The sequence below is a fragment of the Ambystoma mexicanum genome, chromosome 4p, assembly GCF_040938575.1.
Source record: "Ambystoma mexicanum isolate Mex_15411 chromosome 4p, UKY_AmexF1_1, whole genome shotgun sequence".
NCBI classification, from domain to species: Eukaryota; Metazoa; Chordata; class Amphibia; order Caudata; family Ambystomatidae; genus Ambystoma; species Ambystoma mexicanum.
In genome coordinates this window covers 50238298-50252494 of record NC_090927.1, presented here as the reverse complement: position 1 = coordinate 50252494, position 14197 = coordinate 50238298, and the positions used below count along the sequence as shown (strand labels likewise).

General features: G+C 53.7%; 15 non-coding genes across 15 annotated transcripts; 4 read left to right on the top strand and 11 right to left on the bottom strand.

Annotated features, from left to right (window-relative positions):
- Nucleotides 1–323: 323 nt before the first annotated feature.
- On the bottom strand, nt 324–396 carry TRNAR-ACG (transfer RNA arginine (anticodon ACG)). Its single transcript has one exon. It is a non-coding gene; the product is annotated as a tRNA-Arg (tRNA).
- A 734-nt stretch (nt 397–1130) lies between these two features.
- On the top strand, nt 1131–1202 carry TRNAE-UUC (transfer RNA glutamic acid (anticodon UUC)). Its single transcript has one exon. It is a non-coding gene; the product is annotated as a tRNA-Glu (tRNA).
- A 505-nt stretch (nt 1203–1707) lies between these two features.
- On the bottom strand, nt 1708–1780 carry TRNAR-ACG (transfer RNA arginine (anticodon ACG)). Its single transcript has one exon. It is a non-coding gene; the product is annotated as a tRNA-Arg (tRNA).
- Nucleotides 1781–3078: 1298 nt separating this feature from the next.
- Nucleotides 3079–3151, bottom strand: TRNAR-ACG (transfer RNA arginine (anticodon ACG)). The gene has a single exon. It is a non-coding gene; the product is annotated as a tRNA-Arg (tRNA).
- A 1298-nt stretch (nt 3152–4449) lies between these two features.
- TRNAR-ACG (transfer RNA arginine (anticodon ACG)) lies at nt 4450–4522 on the bottom strand. Its single transcript has one exon. It is a non-coding gene; the product is annotated as a tRNA-Arg (tRNA).
- A 1298-nt stretch (nt 4523–5820) lies between these two features.
- TRNAR-ACG (transfer RNA arginine (anticodon ACG)) lies at nt 5821–5893 on the bottom strand. Its single transcript has one exon. It is a non-coding gene; the product is annotated as a tRNA-Arg (tRNA).
- A 1304-nt stretch (nt 5894–7197) lies between these two features.
- Nucleotides 7198–7270, bottom strand: TRNAR-ACG (transfer RNA arginine (anticodon ACG)). Its single transcript has one exon. It is a non-coding gene; the product is annotated as a tRNA-Arg (tRNA).
- Nucleotides 7271–8004: 734 nt separating this feature from the next.
- On the top strand, nt 8005–8076 carry TRNAE-UUC (transfer RNA glutamic acid (anticodon UUC)). Its single transcript has one exon. It is a non-coding gene; the product is annotated as a tRNA-Glu (tRNA).
- A 504-nt stretch (nt 8077–8580) lies between these two features.
- On the bottom strand, nt 8581–8653 carry TRNAR-ACG (transfer RNA arginine (anticodon ACG)). Its single transcript has one exon. It is a non-coding gene; the product is annotated as a tRNA-Arg (tRNA).
- A 1305-nt stretch (nt 8654–9958) lies between these two features.
- TRNAR-ACG (transfer RNA arginine (anticodon ACG)) lies at nt 9959–10031 on the bottom strand. The gene has a single exon. It is a non-coding gene; the product is annotated as a tRNA-Arg (tRNA).
- A 1304-nt stretch (nt 10032–11335) lies between these two features.
- On the bottom strand, nt 11336–11408 carry TRNAR-ACG (transfer RNA arginine (anticodon ACG)). Its single transcript has one exon. It is a non-coding gene; the product is annotated as a tRNA-Arg (tRNA).
- A 735-nt stretch (nt 11409–12143) lies between these two features.
- Nucleotides 12144–12215, top strand: TRNAE-UUC (transfer RNA glutamic acid (anticodon UUC)). Its single transcript has one exon. It is a non-coding gene; the product is annotated as a tRNA-Glu (tRNA).
- Nucleotides 12216–12720: 505 nt separating this feature from the next.
- On the bottom strand, nt 12721–12793 carry TRNAR-ACG (transfer RNA arginine (anticodon ACG)). Its single transcript has one exon. It is a non-coding gene; the product is annotated as a tRNA-Arg (tRNA).
- A 735-nt stretch (nt 12794–13528) lies between these two features.
- TRNAE-UUC (transfer RNA glutamic acid (anticodon UUC)) lies at nt 13529–13600 on the top strand. Its single transcript has one exon. It is a non-coding gene; the product is annotated as a tRNA-Glu (tRNA).
- Nucleotides 13601–14105: 505 nt separating this feature from the next.
- TRNAR-ACG (transfer RNA arginine (anticodon ACG)) lies at nt 14106–14178 on the bottom strand. The gene has a single exon. It is a non-coding gene; the product is annotated as a tRNA-Arg (tRNA).
- Nucleotides 14179–14197: the final 19 nt, after the last annotated feature.

The following is a 14197-nucleotide window of genomic DNA, read 5'->3' as shown; positions in this document are numbered from 1 at the left end:
AAGCGGCTTGGGTATGAGGTGCATACCAATGTCTGCGGCTTTCATACCCGAGATCTCGTCTGCACCCACCTTTGAGGCGTGACGTGTCCCCCGCGCCCCCCGTCAAGAGAGCAACGGTGGGACCACATTTGGAAAACAGGCCGCCTTGCATTGAAACCGTTGCTGCAAGACGTTAAAGGCCAGAGGAAAGAAGGGCGCCCTGACAGACCGTCATTTCCGCTGACCTCGAGTGTTAAGCGTTCAGTACCTCGGCCAAGGCTAGGGAGAAGACAGAGACTACGCAATCACAATTGGGGTTAAATTAAAAACAAAACGCGCTTCCCCGAGCCAGGTAGGAGTCGAACCTACAATCTTCTGATCCGTAGTCAGACGCGTTATACATTGCGCCACTGGCCCTCGTGGGTCTGCGCATACCCCTATCCTTCCACAAAAGGGAGGTGCTGTGCTTGCCCCCTCCCCACATTACACAGCTCTTTAGAAAATAATGCTACTCTTCATTTCGGAGCTGACTCTCAAGCCGCTTCATCTTCCAGTCCTATCTAGAAAGGAAGGCCCTGAAAAGTTGGCAGCAATTGCAAAGCAGGATTTGCCTTCATTTATTGGGGTTGGGGGGGTGGGGTCAATCGGTCAGGGGCTTACTTCCCCACACACTTCAGGAGCGCCACAGGGACTCTTCTCCAGCCTGCCAATAGGCTGCAGATATTTGCCCCCAGCCAATGCTGCACTTTGGGGGCAAGGGGCAGGTTTCAGGTGGCAAGACGGGCAGCAAAGGGTTAATGAGGCGTGCCCCAGCACTCACGCGCCTCCGAGAGGAACTGCAGACTCTCTTGCCCATTTTAGCAAAAGGGGACCGTCCATCCCTGATAGGGCTCGAACCGCTGCCCTTGGTTCTTGCGTGTTCTCTCAAGCTAGTCATTTTTAGATTGGTCTTGGTATTGTGCTTTGCTTAGCCACTGTAAGCAATGACAGCTCAATACCAGAGCAGCGTAAAGCTTGATTTCTGCCACTGAAAGTGCATCTCGGTCATTTGCGTGGGACACCACCGGTCAAGCTTCTCAAGCATCCTGCCAGTGGTGGACCCATGGGGCACTGCTCTCAGGATCTCCATAACCTGCTTCTTGCTGACAGCCTCCCATATGGTCTAGCGGTTAGGATTCCTGGTTTTCACCCAGGCGGCCCGGGTTCGACTCCCGGTATGGGAAGACTAGCCTTTTCTACATAGAACTCCCGATTCCGTTTCTGTTGCATTTACATTTTGAGAAAAGCCTGAATTTCCCCACATTGTTTCCCTTGGGGCCCCGGCGGCCCCATGCAGTCTGTCCGTGTTTCAGGCTCCCGATTCCTCAGTATGAGGGCTGGACTTGCAAGAAGAAGGGCCGACTACAAGCGGCTTGGGTATGAGGTGCATACCAATGTCTGCGGCTTTCATACCCGAGATCTCGTCTGCACCCACCTTTGAGGCGTGACGTGTCCCCCGCACCCCCCGTCAAGAGAGCAACGGTGGGACCACATTTGGAAAACAGGCCGCCTTGCATTGAAACCGTTGCTGCAAGACGTTAAAGGCCAGAGGAAAGAAGGGCGCCCTGACAGACCGTCATTTCCGCTGACCTCGAGTGTTAAGCGTTCAGTACCTCGGCCAAGGCTAGGGAGAAGACAGAGACTACGCAATCACAATTGGGGTTAAATTAAAAACAAAACGCGCTTCCCCGAGCCAGGTAGGAGTCGAACCTACAATCTTCTGATCCGTAGTCAGACGCGTTATCCATTGCGCCACTGGCCCTCGTGGGTCTGCGCATACCCCTATCCTTCCACAAAAGGGAGGTGCTGTGCTTGCCCCCTCCCCACATTACACAGCTCTTTAGAAAATAATGCTACTCTTCATTTCGGAGCTGACTCTCAAGCCGCTTCATCTTCCAGTCCTATCTAGAAAGGAAGGCCCTGAAAAGTTGGCAGCAATTGCAAAGCAGGATTTGCCTCCATTTATTGGGGTTGGGGGGGTGGGGTCAATCGGTCAGGGGCTTACTTCCCCACACACTTCAGGAGCGCCACAGGGACTCTTCTCCAGCCTGCCAATAGGCTGCAGATATTTGCCCCCAGCCAATGCTGCACTTTGGGGGCAAGGGGCAGGTTTCAGGTGGCAAGACGGGCAGCAAAGGGTTAATGAGGCGTGCCCCAGCACTCACGCGCCTCCGAGAGGAACTGCAGACTCTCTTGCCCATTTTAGCAAAAGGGGACCGTCCATCCCTGATAGGGCTCGAACCGCTGCCCTTGGTTCTTGCGTGTTCTCTCAAGCTAGTCATTTTTAGATTGGTCTTGGTATTGTGCTTTGCTTAGCCACTGTAAGCAATGACAGCTCAATACCAGAGCAGCGTAAAGCTTGATTTCTGCCACTGAAAGTGCATCTCGGTCATTTGCGTGGGACACCACCGGTCAAGCTTCTCAAGCATCCTGCCAGTGGTGGACCCATGGGGCACTGCTCTCAGGATCTCCATAACCTGCTTCTTGCTGACAGCCTCCCATATGGTCTAGCGGTTAGGATTCCTGGTTTTCACCCAGGCGGCCCGGTATGGGAAGACTAGCCTTTTCTACATAGAACTCCCGATTCCGTTTCTGTTGCATTTACATTTTGAGAAAAGCCTGAATTTCCCCACATTGTTTCCCTTGGGGCCCCGGCGGCCCCATGCAGTCTGTCCGTGTTTCAGGCTCCCGATTCCTCAGTATGAGGGCTGGACTTGCAAGAAGAAGGGCCGACTACAAGCGGCTTGGGTATGAGGTGCATACCAATGTCTGCGGCTTTCATACCCGAGATCTCGTCTGCACCCACCTTTGAGGCGTGACGTGTCCCCCGCACCCCCCGTCAAGAGAGCAACGGTGGGACCACATTTGGAAAACAGGCCGCCTTGCATTGAAACCGTTGCTGCAAGACGTTAAAGGCCAGAGGAAAGAAGGGCGCCCTGACAGACCGTCATTTCCGCTGACCTCGAGTGTTAAGCGTTCAGTACCTCGGCCAAGGCTAGGGAGAAGACAGAGACTACGCAATCACAATTGGGGTTAAATTAAAAACAAAACGCGCTTCCCCGAGCCAGGTAGGAGTCGAACCTACAATCTTCTGATCCGTAGTCAGACGCGTTATCCATTGCGCCACTGGCCCTCGTGGGTCTGCGCATACCCCTATCCTTCCACAAAAGGGAGGTGCTGTGCTTGCCCCCTCCCCACATTACACAGCTCTTTAGAAAATAATGCTACTCTTCATTTCGGAGCTGACTCTCAAGCCGCTTCATCTTCCAGTCCTATCTAGAAAGGAAGGCCCTGAAAAGTTGGCAGCAATTGCAAAGCAGGATTTGCCTTCATTTATTGGGGTTGGGGGGGTGGGGTCAATCGGTCAGGGGCTTACTTCCCCACACACTTCAGGAGCGCCACAGGGACTCTTCTCCAGCCTGCCAATAGGCTGCAGATATTTGCCCCCAGCCAATGCTGCACTTTGGGGGCAAGGGGCAGGTTTCAGGTGGCAAGACGGGCAGCAAAGGGTTAATGAGGCGTGCCCCAGCACTCACGCGCCTCCGAGAGGAACTGCAGACTCTCTTGCCCATTTTAGCAAAAGGGGACCGTCCATCCCTGATAGGGCTCGAACCGCTGCCCTTGGTTCTTGCGTGTTCTCTCAAGCTAGTCATTTTTAGATTGGTCTTGGTATTGTGCTTTGCTTAGCCACTGTAAGCAATGACAGCTCAATACCAGAGCAGCGTAAAGCTTGATTTCTGCCACTGAAAGTGCATCTCGGTCATTTGCGTGGGACACCACCGGTCAAGCTTCTCAAGCATCCTGCCAGTGGTGGACCCATGGGGCACTGCTCTCAGGATCTCCATAACCTGCTTCTTGCTGACAGCCTCCCATATGGTCTAGCGGTTAGGATTCCTGGTTTTCACCCAGGCGGCCCGGTATGGGAAGACTAGCCTTTTCTACATAGAACTCCCGATTCCGTTTCTGTTGCATTTACATTTTGAGAAAAGCCTGAATTTCCCCACATTGTTTCCCTTGGGGCCCCGGCGGCCCCATGCAGTCTGTCCGTGTTTCAGGCTCCCGATTCCTCAGTATGAGGGCTGGACTTGCAAGAAGAAGGGCCGACTACAAGCGGCTTGGGTATGAGGTGCATACCAATGTCTGCGGCTTTCATACCCGAGATCTCGTCTGCACCCACCTTTGAGGCGTGACGTGTCCCCCGCACCCCCCGTCAAGAGAGCAACGGTGGGACCACATTTGGAAAACAGGCCGCCTTGCATTGAAACCGTTGCTGCAAGACGTTAAAGGCCAGAGGAAAGAAGGGCGCCCTGACAGACCGTCATTTCCGCTGACCTCGAGTGTTAAGCGTTCAGTACCTCGGCCAAGGCTAGGGAGAAGACAGAGACTACGCAATCACAATTGGGGTTAAATTAAAAACAAAACGCGCTTCCCCGAGCCAGGTAGGAGTCGAACCTACAATCTTCTGATCCGTAGTCAGACGCGTTATCCATTGCGCCACTGGCCCTCGTGGGTCTGCGCATACCCCTATCCTTCCACAAAAGGGAGGTGCTGTGCTTGCCCCCTCCCCACATTACACAGCTCTTTAGAAAATAATGCTACTCTTCATTTCGGAGCTGACTCTCAAGCCGCTTCATCTTCCAGTCCTATCTAGAAAGGAAGGCCCTGAAAAGTTGGCAGCAATTGCAAAGCAGGATTTGCCTTCATTTATTGGGGTTGGGGGGGTGGGGTCAATCGGTCAGGGGCTTACTTCCCCACACACTTCAGGAGCGCCACAGGGACTCTTCTCCAGCCTGCCAATAGGCTGCAGATATTTGCCCCCAGCCAATGCTGCACTTTGGGGGCAAGGGGCAGGTTTCAGGTGGCAAGACGGGCAGCAAAGGGTTAATGAGGCGTGCCCCAGCACTCACGCGCCTCCGAGAGGAACTGCAGACTCTCTTGCCCATTTTAGCAAAAGGGGACCGTCCATCCCTGATAGGGCTCGAACCGCTGCCCTTGGTTCTTGCGTGTTCTCTCAAGCTAGTCATTTTTAGATTGGTCTTGGTATTGTGCTTTGCTTAGCCACTGTAAGCAATGACAGCTCAATACCAGAGCAGCGTAAAGCTTGATTTCTGCCACTGAAAGTGCATCTCGGTCATTTGCGTGGGACACCACCGGTCAAGCTTCTCAAGCATCCTGCCAGTGGTGGACCCATGGGGCACTGCTCTCAGGATCTCCATAACCTGCTTCTTGCTGACAGCCTCCCATATGGTCTAGCGGTTAGGATTCCTGGTTTTCACCCAGGCGGCCCGGTATGGGAAGACTAGCCTTTTCTACATAGAACTCCCGATTCCGTTTCTGTTGCATTTACATTTTGAGAAAAGCCTGAATTTCCCCACATTGTTTCCCTTGGGGCCCCGGCGGCCCCATGCAGTCTGTCCGTGTTTCAGGCTCCCGATTCCTCAGTATGAGGGCTGGACTTGCAAGAAGAAGGGCCGACTACAAGCGGCTTGGGTATGAGGTGCATACCAATGTCTGCGGCTTTCATACCCGAGATCTCGTCTGCACCCACCTTTGAGGCGTGACGTGTCCCCCGCACCCCCCGTCAAGAGAGCAACGGTGGGACCACATTTGGAAAACAGGCCGCCTTGCATTGAAACCGTTGCTGCAAGACGTTAAAGGCCAGAGGAAAGAAGGGCGCCCTGACAGACCGTCATTTCCGCTGACCTCGAGTGTTAAGCGTTCAGTACCTCGGCCAAGGCTAGGGAGAAGACAGAGACTACGCAATCACAATTGGGGTTAAATTAAAAACAAAACGCGCTTCCCCGAGCCAGGTAGGAGTCGAACCTACAATCTTCTGATCCGTAGTCAGACGCGTTATCCATTGCGCCACTGGCCCTCGTGGGTCTGCGCATACCCCTATCCTTCCACAAAAGGGAGGTGCTGTGCTTGCCCCCTCCCCACATTACACAGCTCTTTAGAAAATAATGCTACTCTTCATTTCGGAGCTGACTCTCAAGCCGCTTCATCTTCCAGTCCTATCTAGAAAGGAAGGCCCTGAAAAGTTGGCAGCAATTGCAAAGCAGGATTTGCCTTCATTTATTGGGGTTGGGGGGGTGGGGTCAATCGGTCAGGGGCTTACTTCCCCACACACTTCAGGAGCGCCACAGGGACTCTTCTCCAGCCTGCCAATAGGCTGCAGATATTTGCCCCCAGCCAATGCTGCACTTTGGGGGCAAGGGGCAGGTTTCAGGTGGCAAGACGGGCAGCAAAGGGTTAATGAGGCGTGCCCCAGCACTCACGCGCCTCCGAGAGGAACTGCAGACTCTCTTGCCCATTTTAGCAAAAGGGGACCGTCCATCCCTGATAGGGCTCGAACCGCTGCCCTTGGTTCTTGCGTGTTCTCTCAAGCTAGTCATTTTTAGATTGGTCTTGGTATTGTGCTTTGCTTAGCCACTGTAAGCAATGACAGCTCAATACCAGAGCAGCGTAAAGCTTGATTTCTGCCACTGAAAGTGCATCTCGGTCATTTGCGTGGGACACCACCGGTCAAGCTTCTCAAGCATCCTGCCAGTGGTGGACCCATGGGGCACTGCTCTCAGGATCTCCATAACCTGCTTCTTGCTGACAGCCTCCCATATGGTCTAGCGGTTAGGATTCCTGGTTTTCACCCAGGCGGCCCGGACTCCCGGTATGGGAAGACTAGCCTTTTCTACATAGAACTCCCGATTCCGTTTCTGTTGCATTTACATTTTGAGAAAAGCCTGAATTTCCCCACATTGTTTCCCTTGGGGCCCCGGCGGCCCCATGCAGTCTGTCCGTGTTTCAGGCTCCCGATTCCTCAGTATGAGGGCTGGACTTGCAAGAAGAAGGGCCGACTACAAGCGGCTTGGGTATGAGGTGCATACCAATGTCTGCGGCTTTCATACCCGAGATCTCGTCTGCACCCACCTTTGAGGCGTGACGTGTCCCCGCACCCCCCGTCAAGAGAGCAACGGTGGGACCACATTTGGAAAACAGGCCGCCTTGCATTGAAACCGTTGCTGCAAGACGTTAAAGGCCAGAGGAAAGAAGGGCGCCCTGACAGACCGTCATTTCCGCTGACCTCGAGTGTTAAGCGTTCAGTACCTCGGCCAAGGCTAGGGAGAAGACAGAGACTACGCAATCACAATTGGGGTTAATTAAAAACAAAACGCGCTTCCCCGAGCCAGGTAGGAGTCGAACCTACAATCTTCTGATCCGTAGTCAGACGCGTTATCCATTGCGCCACTGGCCCTCGTGGGTCTGCGCATACCCCTATCCTTCCACAAAAGGGAGGTACTGTGCTTGCCCCCTCCCCACATTACACAGCTCTTTAGAAAATAATGCTACTCTTCATTTCGGAGCTGACTCTCAAGCCGCTTCATCTTCCAGTCCTATCTAGAAAGGAAGGCCCTGAAAAGTTGGCAGCAATTGCAAAGCAGGGATTTGCCTTCATTTATTGGGGTTGGGGGGTGGGGTCAATCGGTCAGGGGCTTACTTCCCCACACACTTCAGGAGCGCCACAGGGACTCTTCTCAAGCCTGCCAATAGGCTGCAGATATTTGCCCCCAGCCAATGCTGCACTTTGGGGGCAAGGGGCAGGTTTCAGGTGGCAAGACGGGCAGCAAAGGGTTAATGAGGCGTGCCCCAGCACTCACGCGCCTCCGAGAGGAACTGCAGACTCTCTTGCCCATTTTAGCAAAAGGGGACCGTCCATCCCTGATAGGGCTCGAACCGCTGCCCTTGGTTCTTGCGTGTTCTCTCAAGCTAGTCATTTTTAGATTGGTCTTGGTATTGTGCTTTGCTTAGCCACTGTAAGCAATGACAGCTCAATACCAGAGCAGCGTAAAGCTTGATTTCTGCCACTGAAAGTGCATCTCGGTCATTTGCGTGGGACACCACCGGTCAAGCTTCTCAAGCATCCTGCCAGTGGTGGACCCATGGGGCACTGCTCTCAGGATCTCCATAACCTGCTTCTTGCTGACAGCCTCCCATATGGTCTAGCGGTTAGGATTCCTGGTTTTCACCCAGGCGGCCCGGGTTCGACTCCCGGTATGGGAAGACTAGCCTTTTCTACATAGAACTCCCGATTCCGTTTCTGTTGCATTTACATTTGAGAAAAGCCTGAATTTCCCCACATTGTTTCCCTTGGGGCCCCGGCGGCCCCATGCAGTCTGTCCGTGTTTCAGGCTCCCGATTCCTCAGTATGAGGGCTGGACTTGCAAGAAGAAGGGCCGACTACAAGCGGCTTGGGTATGAGGTGCATACCAATGTCTGCGGCTTTCATACCCGAGATCTCGTCTGCACCCACCTTTGAGGCGTGACGTGTCCCCCGCACCCCCCGTCAAGAGAGCAACGGTGGGACCACATTTGGAAAACAGGCCGCCTTGCATTGAAACCGTTGCTGCAAGACGTTAAAGGCCAGAGGAAAGAAGGGCGCCCTGACAGACCGTCATTTCCGCTGACCTCGAGTGTTAAGCGTTCAGTACCTCGGCCAAGGCTAGGGAGAAGACAGAGACTACGCAATCACAATTGGGGTTAAATTAAAAACAAAACGCGCTTCCCCGAGCCAGGTAGGAGTCGAACCTACAATCTTCTGATCCGTAGTCAGACGCGTTATCCATTGCGCCACTGGCCCTCGTGGGTCTGCGCATACCCCTATCCTTCCACAAAAGGGAGGTGCTGTGCTTGCCCCCTCCCCACATTACACAGCTCTTTAGAAAATAATGCTACTCTTCATTTCGGAGCTGACTCTCAAGCCGCTTCATCTTCCAGTCCTATCTAGAAAGGAAGGCCCTGAAAGTTGGCAGCAATTGCAAAGCAGGATTTGCCTTCATTTATTGGGGTTGGGGGGGTGGGGTCAATCGGTCAGGGGCTTACTTCCCCACACACTTCAGGAGCGCCACAGGGACTCTTCTCCAGCCTGCCAATAGGCTGCAGATATTTGCCCCCAGCCAATGCTGCACTTTGGGGGCAAGGGGCAGGTTTCAGGTGGCAAGACGGGCAGCAAAGGGTTAATGAGGCGTGCCCCAGCACTCACGCGCCTCCGAGAGGAACTGCAGACTCTCTTGCCCATTTTAGCAAAAGGGGACCGTCCATCCCTGATAGGGCTCGAACCGCTGCCCTTGGTTCTTGCGTGTTCTCTCAAGCTAGTCATTTTTAGATTGGTCTTGGTATTGTGCTTTGCTTAGCCACTGTAAGCAATGACAGCTCAATACCAGAGCAGCGTAAAGCTTGATTTCTGCCACTGAAAGTGCATCTCGGTCATTTGCGTGGGACACCACCGGTCAAGCTTCTCAAGCATCCTGCCAGTGGTGGACCCATGGGGCACTGCTCTCAGGATCTCCATAACCTGCTTCTTGCTGACAGCCTCCCATATGGTCTAGCGGTTAGGATTCCTGGTTTTCACCCAGGCGGCCCGGACTCCCGGTATGGGAAGACTAGCCTTTTCTACATAGAACTCCCGATTCCGTTTCTGTTGCATTTACATTTTGAGAAAAGCCTGAATTTCCCCACATTGTTTCCCTTGGGGCCCCGGCGGCCCCATGCAGTCTGTCCGTGTTTCAGGCTCCCGATTCCTCAGTATGAGGGCTGGACTTGCAAGAAGAAGGGCCGACTACAAGCGGCTTGGGTATGAGGTGCATACCAATGTCTGCGGCTTTCATACCCGAGATCTCGTCTGCACCCACCTTTGAGGCGTGACGTGTCCCCCGCACCCCCCGTCAAGAGAGCAACGGTGGGACCACATTTGGAAAACAGGCCGCCTTGCATTGAAACCGTTGCTGCAAGACGTTAAAGGCCAGAGGAAAGAAGGGCGCCCTGACAGACCGTCATTTCCGCTGACCTCGAGTGTTAAGCGTTCAGTACCTCGGCCAAGGCTAGGGAGAAGACAGAGACTACGCAATCACAATTGGGGTTAAATTAAAAACAAAACGCGCTTCCCCGAGCCAGGTAGGAGTCGAACCTACAATCTTCTGATCCGTAGTCAGACGCGTTATCCATTGCGCCACTGGCCCTCGTGGGTCTGCGCATACCCCTATCCTTCCACAAAAGGGAGGTACTGTGCTTGCCCCCTCCCCACATTACACAGCTCTTTAGAAAATAATGCTACTCTTCATTTCGGAGCTGACTCTCAAGCCGCTTCATCTTCCAGTCCTATCTAGAAAGGAAGGCCCTGAAAAGTTGGCAGCAATTGCAAAGCAGGATTTGCCTTCATTTATTGGGGTTGGGGGGGTGGGGTCAATCGGTCAGGGGCTTACTTCCCCACACACTTCAGGAGCGCCACAGGGACTCTTCTCCAGCCTGCCAATAGGCTGCAGATATTTGCCCCCAGCCAATGCTGCACTTTGGGGGCAAGGGGCAGGTTTCAGGTGGCAAGACGGGCAGCAAAGGGTTAATGAGGCGTGCCCCAGCACTCACGCGCCTCCGAGAGGAACTGCAGACTCTCTTGCCCATTTTAGCAAAAGGGGACCGTCCATCCTGATAGGGCTCGAACCGCTGCCCTTGGTTCTTGCGTGTTCTCTCAAGCTAGTCATTTTTAGATTGGTCTTGGTATTGTGCTTTGCTTAGCCACTGTAAGCAATGACAGCTCAATACCAGAGCAGCGTAAAGCTTGATTTCTGCCACTGAAAGTGCATCTCGGTCATTTGCGTGGGACACCACCGGTCAAGCTTCTCAAGCATCCTGCCAGTGGTGGACCCATGGGGCACTGCTCTCAGGATCTCCATAACCTGCTTCTTGCTGACAGCCTCCCATATGGTCTAGCGGTTAGGATTCCTGGTTTTCACCCAGGCGGCCCGGACTCCCGGTATGGAAGACTAGCCTTTTCTACATAGAACTCCCGATTCCGTTTCTGTTGCATTTACATTTTGAGAAAAGCCTGAATTTCCCCACATTGTTTCCCTTGGGGCCCCGGCGGCCCCATGCAGTCTGTCCGTGTTTCAGGCTCCCGATTCCTCAGTATGAGGGCTGGACTTGCAAGAAGAAGGGCCGACTACAAGCGGCTTGGGTATGAGGTGCATACCAATGTCTGCGGCTTTCATACCCGAGATCTCGTCTGCACCCACCTTTGAGGCGTGACGTGTCCCCCGCACCCCCCGTCAAGAGAGCAACGGTGGGACCACATTTGGAAAACAGGCCGCCTTGCATTGAAACCGTTGCTGCAAGACGTTAAAGGCCAGAGGAAAGAAGGGCGCCCTGACAGACCGTCATTTCCGCTGACCTCGAGTGTTAAGCGTTCAGTACCTCGGCCAAGGCTAGGGAGAAGACAGAGACTACGCAATCACAATTGGGGTTAAATTAAAAACAAAACGCGCTTCCCCGAGCCAGGTAGGAGTCGAACCTACAATCTTCTGATCCGTAGTCAGACGCGTTATCCATTGCGCCACTGGCCCTCGTGGGTCTGCGCATACCCCTATCCTTCCACAAAAGGGAGGTACTGTGCTTGCCCCCTTCCCCACATTACACAGCTCTTTAGAAAATAATGCTACTCTTCATTTCGGAGCTGACTCTCAAGCCGCTTCATCTTCCAGTCCTATCTAGAAAGGAAGGCCCTGAAAAGTTGGCAGCAATTGCAAAGCAGGATTTGCCTTCATTTATTGGGGTTGGGGGGGTGGGGTCAATCGGTCAGGGGCTTACTTCCCCACACACTTCAGGAGCGCCACAGGGACTCTTCTCAAGCCTGCCAATAGGCTGCAGATATTTGCCCCCAGCCAATGCTGCACTTTGGGGGCAAGGGGCAGGTTTCAGGTGGCAAGACGGGCAGCAAAGGGTTAATGAGGCGTGCCCCAGCACTCACGCGCCTCCGAGAGGAACTGCAGACTCTCTTGCCCATTTTAGCAAAAGGGGACCGTCCACCCCTGATAGGGCTCGAACCGCTGCCCTTGGTTCTTGCGTGTTCTCTCAAGCTAGTCATTTTTAGATTGGTCTTGGTATTGTGCTTTGCTTAGCCACTGTAAGCAATGACAGCTCAATACCAGAGCAGCGTAAAGCTTGATTTCTGCCACTGAAAGTGCATCTCGGTCATTTGCGTGGGACACCACCGGTCAAGCTTCTCAAGCATCCTGCCAGTGGTGGACCCATGGGGCACTGCTCTCAGGATCTCCATAACCTGCTTCTTGCTGACAGCCTCCCATATGGTCTAGCGGTTAGGATTCCTGGTTTTCACCCAGGCGGCCCGGGTTCGACTCCCGGTATGGGAAGACTAGCCTTTTCTACATAGAACTCCCGATTCCGTTTCTGTTGCATTTACATTTTGAGAAAAGCCTGAATTTCCCCACATTGTTTCCCTTGGGGCCCCGGCGGCCCCATGCAGTCTGTCCGTGTTTCAGGCTCCCGATTCCTCAGTATGAGGGCTGGACTTGCAAGAAGAAGGGCCGACTACAAGCGGCTTGGGTATGAGGTGCATACCAATGTCTGCGGCTTTCATACCCGAGATCTCGTCTGCACCCACCTTTGAGGCGTGACGTGTCCCCCGCACCCCCCGTCAAGAGAGCAACGGTGGGACCACATTTGGAAAACAGGCCGCCTTGCATTGAAACCGTTGCTGCAAGACGTTAAAGGCCAGAGGAAAGAAGGGCGCCCTGACAGACCGTCATTTCCGCTGACCTCGAGTGTTAAGCGTTCAGTACCTCGGCCAAGGCTAGGGAGAAGACAGAGACTACGCAATCACAATTGGGGTTAAATTAAAAACAAAACGCGCTTCCCCGAGCCAGGTAGGAGTCGAACCTACAATCTTCTGATCCGTAGTCAGACGCGTTATCCATTGCGCCACTGGCCCTCGTGGGTCTGCGCATACCCCTATCCTTCCACAAAAGGGAGGTGCTGTGCTTGCCCCCTCCCCACATTACACAGCTCTTTAGAAAATAATGCTACTCTTCATTTCGGAGCTGACTCTCAAGCCGCTTCATCTTCCAGTCCTATCTAGAAAGGAAGGCCCTGAAAAGTTGGCAGCAATTGCAAAGCAGGATTTGCCTTCATTTATTGGGGTTGGGGGGGTGGGGTCAATCGGTCAGGGGCTTACTTCCCCACACACTTCAGGAGCGCCACAGGGACTCTTCTCCAGCCTGCCAATAGGCTGCAGATATTTGCCCCCCAGCCAATGCTGCACTTTGGGGGCAAGGGGCAGGTTTCAGGTGGCAAGACGGGCAGCAAAGGGTTAATGAGGCGTGCCCCAGCACTCACGCGCCTCCGAGAGGAACTGCAGACTCTCTTGCCCATTTTAGCAAAAGGGGACCGTCCATCCCTGATAGGGCTCGAACCGCTGCCCTTGGTTCTTGCGTGTTCTCTCAAGCTAGTCATTTTTAGATTGGTCTTGGTATTGTGCTTTGCTTAGCCACTGTAAGCAATGACAGCTCAATACCAGAGCAGCGTAAAGCTTGATTTCTGCCACTGAAAGTGCATCTCGGTCATTTGCGTGGGACACCACCGGTCAAGCTTCTCAAGCATCCTGCCAGTGGTGGACCCATGGGGCACTGCTCTCAGGATCTCCATAACCTGCTTCTTGCTGACAGCCTCCCATATGGTCTAGCGGTTAGGATTCCTGGTTTTCACCCAGGCGGCCCGGGTTCGACTCCCGGTATGGGAAGACTAGCCTTTTCTACATAGAACTCCCGATTCCGTTTCTGTTGCATTTACATTTTGAGAAAAGCCTGAATTTCCCCACATTGTTTCCCTTGGGGCCCCGGCGGCCCCATGCAGTCTGTCCGTGTTTCAGGCTCCCGATTCCTCAGTATGAGGGCTGGACTTGCAAGAAGAAGGGCCGACTACAAGCGGCTTGGGTATGAGGTGCATACCAATGTCTGCGGCTTTCATACCCGAGATCTCGTCTGCACCCACCTTTGAGGCGTGACGTGTCCCCCGCACCCCCCGTCAAGAGAGCAACGGTGGGACCACATTTGGAAAACAGGCCGCCTTGCATTGAAACCGTTGCTGCAAGACGTTAAAGGCCAGAGGAAAGAAGGGCGCCCTGACAGACCGTCATTTCCGCTGACCTCGAGTGTTAAGCGTTCAGTACCTCGGCCAAGGCTAGGGAGAAGACAGAGACTACGCAATCACAATTGGGGTTAAATTAAAAACAAAACGCGCTTCCCCGAGCCAGGTAGGAGTCGAACCTACAATCTTCTGATCCGTAGTCAGACGCGTTATCCATTGCGCCACTGGCCCTCGTGGGTCTGCGCATACC